Source organism: Poromitra crassiceps (assembly GCF_964638095.1).
Source record: "Poromitra crassiceps genome assembly, chromosome: 10".
Classification (NCBI taxonomy): domain Eukaryota; kingdom Metazoa; phylum Chordata; class Actinopteri; order Beryciformes; family Melamphaidae; genus Poromitra; species Poromitra crassiceps.
Window position 1 is genome coordinate 47,957,580 of NC_139631.1, and position 5,000 is coordinate 47,962,579.

At 46.1% G+C, this 5,000-nt stretch overlaps 1 protein-coding gene across 1 annotated transcript in view; it reads right to left on the bottom strand.

Moving 5' to 3' along the window:
- c5 (complement component 5) overlaps positions 1 to 5,000 on the bottom strand; it is a gene marked incomplete at its 5' end in the record, with an annotated part of 79,040 nt that overhangs the window by 11,126 nt on the left and 62,914 nt on the right. The gene's annotated exons all lie outside the window — the stretch shown is intronic.

The window sequence follows — 5,000 nt, forward strand, 5'->3', positions numbered from 1 at the left end:
CACCTGACCCATATGTGACATGTGACTACATCATTAGGGAGCAGTGATGTCATCAGTGATGTCACATATTGATGACATCATTAGTCTATGATTGCATTATCATGGTATCATCAGTGCCTATGACATAATCTCTGTTCTTTGGCATGCGCAGTGCACAATTGTATAACGTTAACTGTCAAAGAAATCACATACACTTAAAGGAGAATTTCGGTTTTTTACACCACGGTCCTTATTTCCATCTTAAAATATGATGTTTTACTCACCCAAATAGCTTTGGTTTCATTCGGATGTCCACAGAAGATTTTGAGCTCGGAGTAGCATCCTCAAACAGGCTATAACGGGCGCAAACGAGGCAAGGTGCATGCGCTCTGTAAATAACACATTTTCTGTCACATCGCAGTTCATCGTGGTTGTTATATAATTATGAGAACATGAATTAGCGATCTAACGAACCTCTTGTGCTCCCGACTGCCGACAGCCTGCTCTGTTTGCTGTCCGAGTGTCCATCACAGATAACACCTCCCGCTTTATCTCCCGCTGCTGTTTGTTGTTGTCGATATGTGGCCTTATTCCAGACGAGCGGCAATTGAATTGAATCATCCATAATCTTGACATCAGATCATATCTATATGCCAAGCTAGGCTGCTAAGCTAACAACAACATACTGTACGGGTCAACTCTGACCTGCCCCGGATGGGCTTACAGTGCTTATGTTCTTCTGTGTTTTCTCTAACAGAAGTGCTTCTCACTGCTTCTTCTGAAGCACATCCGGGGCAGGTCAGAGTTGACTCGTCTGTTACAGTATGTTGTTGTTAGCTTAGCAGCCTAGCTTGGCATATAGATACTGCCATAATGAACCGCGATGTGACAGAAAATGTGTTATTTACAGAGCGCATGCACCTTGCCTCGTTTGCGCCCGTTATAGCCTGTTTGAGGATGCTACTCCGAGCTCAAAATCTTCTGTGGACATCCGAATGAAACCAAAGATATTTGGGTGAGTAAAACATCATATTTTAAGCTGGAAATAAGGACCGTGGTGTAAAAAACCGAAATTCTCCTTTAAATGTATGTGATTTCTTTGACAGTTAACATTATACAATTTGCAACCTCATATCAGTTTTAAACACCATCATGACTTAAGCCTACCTCATTGGTGGAGGTCAGGTGCTCATGAGCACATTGCCTTTTAATTGCCTCATCAAACTCCCATGCTGAAAAAAAGTTATCTTGTCACAAAATAAATCACACTCGCTTGACTTATTTGAGGACGGTACTATCACATTTGCTAACCTGTTGCACTTTGAACTAGTCAGATGTCTGTTGGAGAGATGCTTTGCCAAGTGGACGTGTTGTCTCACTTTTGCCTGCGCAGCTGTGAACATTGTTTACAGACGGGCTTTGATGTGTCCGTGCCGTGCCCTGCGCGTGATTTCTAACCCCACATAGGATAAGCAATAACCACGCCCTGTGGCGCCGGGATTGGCCAGGAGCAACACTGGAGGGCACGCAGCCCAGCGATTTCATGAACCAACTGAATAGCTCTTGAGAACAGACAGCGATTTCGGGAGCGGACATTGAAATGAATTATGGTCACCTACCTTCCTTAGCATAGTAATAATAATAATAAGCATAATAATTGTAATCTACACAATGTACACAATCTACAAAAACATGCAATAATATAAACGCTGTTGTGTTCACGTTCATAGCTCATATAATATAATGTATCATATCGTTAATTTCAAGCTCAATTCTTACCCAGAGAAAAGGTACAGCACTGAAAATGTAACAAGCAATAGTTTTTTAAACATCTTTATTTTAAAAGATGAAAAACCCCAGGTGCTTTAGTCCCAAGCTTCAATGCTCCTGGCCAATCCCGGCGCCACAGGGCGTGGTTATTGCTTATCCTATGTGGGGTTAGAAATCACGCGTGCCCTGCACGCCTCGGCATAACCGTTGTGATCTGATTGTATGGTTGTAATATTAAGTGCTGACTCCGCCCGCGTGGGCCAGATTCGACATAGCCTACTGTTAGAAATTACAAGCAAACCCTATCCTGCTGCTCTGTCTCATGGAGGAGAGGAGAGGCTGCACTCGCTGTTTACCAGACAGGCAGAGAGGAGAGAGAAAAGCCAGCAGCACCCACACAGGCAAAATCCGTTGTGATTCAATCAACGCTTATGATGATAACGTTGCTTCCCATGGTCAGAAAAAGTAGCCAGTTTTGTCGCTAGTCGCTTTTGAGAAATTAAGTCGTCAAGGGGGTCTGAAAAGTAGATCAATATAGAGACAAAGTCGCCAAGTTGGCAACACTGCATGTACGCTGAGCAGAGGAGTGGAGAGACGAGTGTCAGTGAGAGAGGAGACAGGGGAGGGCGGACTTGCCACGCCCACAGGGAGTTGAAACAGACAAACGGAGCAAGCTGCAGCACACAGACTCCGGTGGAGAAGCAGACGGTGGCACACGGACACAACGCAACTCGTGTCATTTTTTAAAGTACCGGTACTAAATGAACGTGGTGTAGTACCTTTTTTACCTGCAGGGTATTGCGGTACTGTTGTAGTACCGGTATACCGTGCAACCCTACTGTGGACTCCCTGCCAAATGTGCCCAACACTTTCAAAAATCAAACCTCTCAAAGTGCACCAGATTGATGAATTTTACTGTAAAATGTACAAAATGTTCTTCCGGGGGGGTGGCGGGCGGGTGATGCATGCCACCCCCCTAGGGGATTTGTGGACCCCCTGCCAAATGTCCCCAACACTTAACAAATCAAACCTACGCCCATGGGTGGCTCACCTGGTAGCACGCGTACGATGGAGGCTCAGTCCTTCGTGCAGCTGATGCAGGTTCGAATCCAACCCGAGGTACCTTGCCCCATGTCATCCCCTCTCTCTTTCCCCACCCTTCCTGTCTGCCCACTGTCCTATCTAAAGCCCCAAAACTTATCTTTAAAATAAAATAATATATATATATATTTTTTAAACTATGCCGTTGGTCTCACGTGGTCAGACCCAACGTCTTATGTCAGCACGCTTCCAGTGACGGAGAGGCTGAATCACAAGTCAGCATTCCTGGGTTTTGCCGTAAGAATTCCTATTGTAAAATCTGATTGGCTGGGCTGTTACGGAGGTCCGGCTCTCTGCGTGCATTGGTGCATCATTCAAAAATGGTCCGTAGTTGGTCAATTCAATTGTAATAGGGCGGCAGCCACGTGGCCTCGCCCACCCTATTGGCGCGCACGGGTGTGTGTGTGTTGCTCACTAAATGTTATTGCCTCCTTGTGTGCCTCCTTGTGTGTGTGTGTGTGTGCACCACTGATGACATCATCAGAGTGTGTGTGTGTGTGCCCCCCTATGACCTCCCTGACCAGTCTTGTCACAATGCCTCCTGCCAATGTGTGTGTGTGTGTGTGTGTGTGTGTGTGTGTGTGTGTGTGTGTGTGTGTGTGTGTGTGTGTGTGTGTGTGTATGCGCCGGTTTGCGCCCTTATGACATCACTTTTGATATCATCACTGATAACATCACATCATTAGCTAATTAGCCTAATTAAAAAATCCGGCTTCATCAGGTCACCCACACGGGTGCCCTTTACACACCCTGAAGGTTTCAGCCCGCTCGCACCTAAAACACAGGCTGAACACAGACCTTGAAACAGACAGACATCGCCCACATATTCAATTTTATAGTTCGATAGATAGATAGATAGATAGATAGATAGATAGATAGATAGATAGATAGATAGATAGATAGATAGATAGATAGATACGATAGATAAGATAGATAGATAGATAGATAGATAGATAGATAGATAGATAGATAGATAGATAGATAGATAGATTTGATAGATAGATAGATAGATAGATAGATAGATAGATGTCATGCATTTTGTTTTGGTCTTTAACCACTTTTCAAGAGTTGTGCCGGAAGTCGATATTTATATCTACAGCTGGCTACTGCCAGACTAACAGACAGTCAGGAAGAGTCAGCAAAGTACAACTGAACAGTCTGTCTCATTCTATTGAAACAGCATTCATCTATTACAGTAGCCTCATCCTATTGGGATAGTCTATTTAACTGGAGTAGTCTCACTCTACTGAAAGAGTCTCAGTCAGTGGGTGTTACCTGAATAGGTGAGGTTATCTCAATAGGTTACCTGGAGGGGTGTGGCCACAGGGTGGTTATCTCAATAGGTTACCTGGAGGGGTGTGGCCACAGGGTGGTTATCTCAATAGGTTACCTGGAGGGGTGTGGCCACAGGGTGGTTATCTCAATAGGTTACCTGGAGGGGTGTGGCCACAGAGTGGTTATCTCAATAGGTTACCTGGAGGGGTGTGGCCACAGGGTGGTTATCTCAATAGGTTACCTGGAGGGGTGTGGCCACAGAGTGGTTATCTCAATAGGTTACCTGGAGGGGTGTGGCCACAGGGTGGTTATCTCAATAGGTTACCTGGAGGGGTGTGGCCACAGGGTGGTTATCTCAATAGGTTACCTGGAGGGGTGTGGCCACAGGGTGGTTATGTCAATAAGTTACCTGCAGGGGTGTGGCCACAGGGTGGTTATCTCAATAGGTTACCTGGAGGGGTGTGGCCACAGGGTGGTTATGTCAATAGGTTACCTGGAGGGGTGTGGCCACAGGGTGGTTATGTCAATAGGTTACCTGCAGGGGTGTGGCCACAGGGTGGTTATCTCAATAGGTTACCTGGAGGGGTGTGGCCACAGGGTGGTTATGTCAATAAGTTACCTGGAGGGGTGTGGCCACAGGGTGGTTATGTCAATAGGTTACCTGCAGGGGTGTGGCCACAGGGTGGTTATGTCAATAGGTTACCTGGAGGGGTGTGGCCACAGGGTGGTTATGTCAATAGGTTACCTGGAGGGGTGTGGCCACAGGGTGGTTATCTCAATAGGTTACCTGGAGGGGTGTGGCCACAGGGTGGTTATGTCAATAAGTTACCTGGAGGGGTGTGGCCACAGGGTGGTTATGTCAATAGGTTACCTGC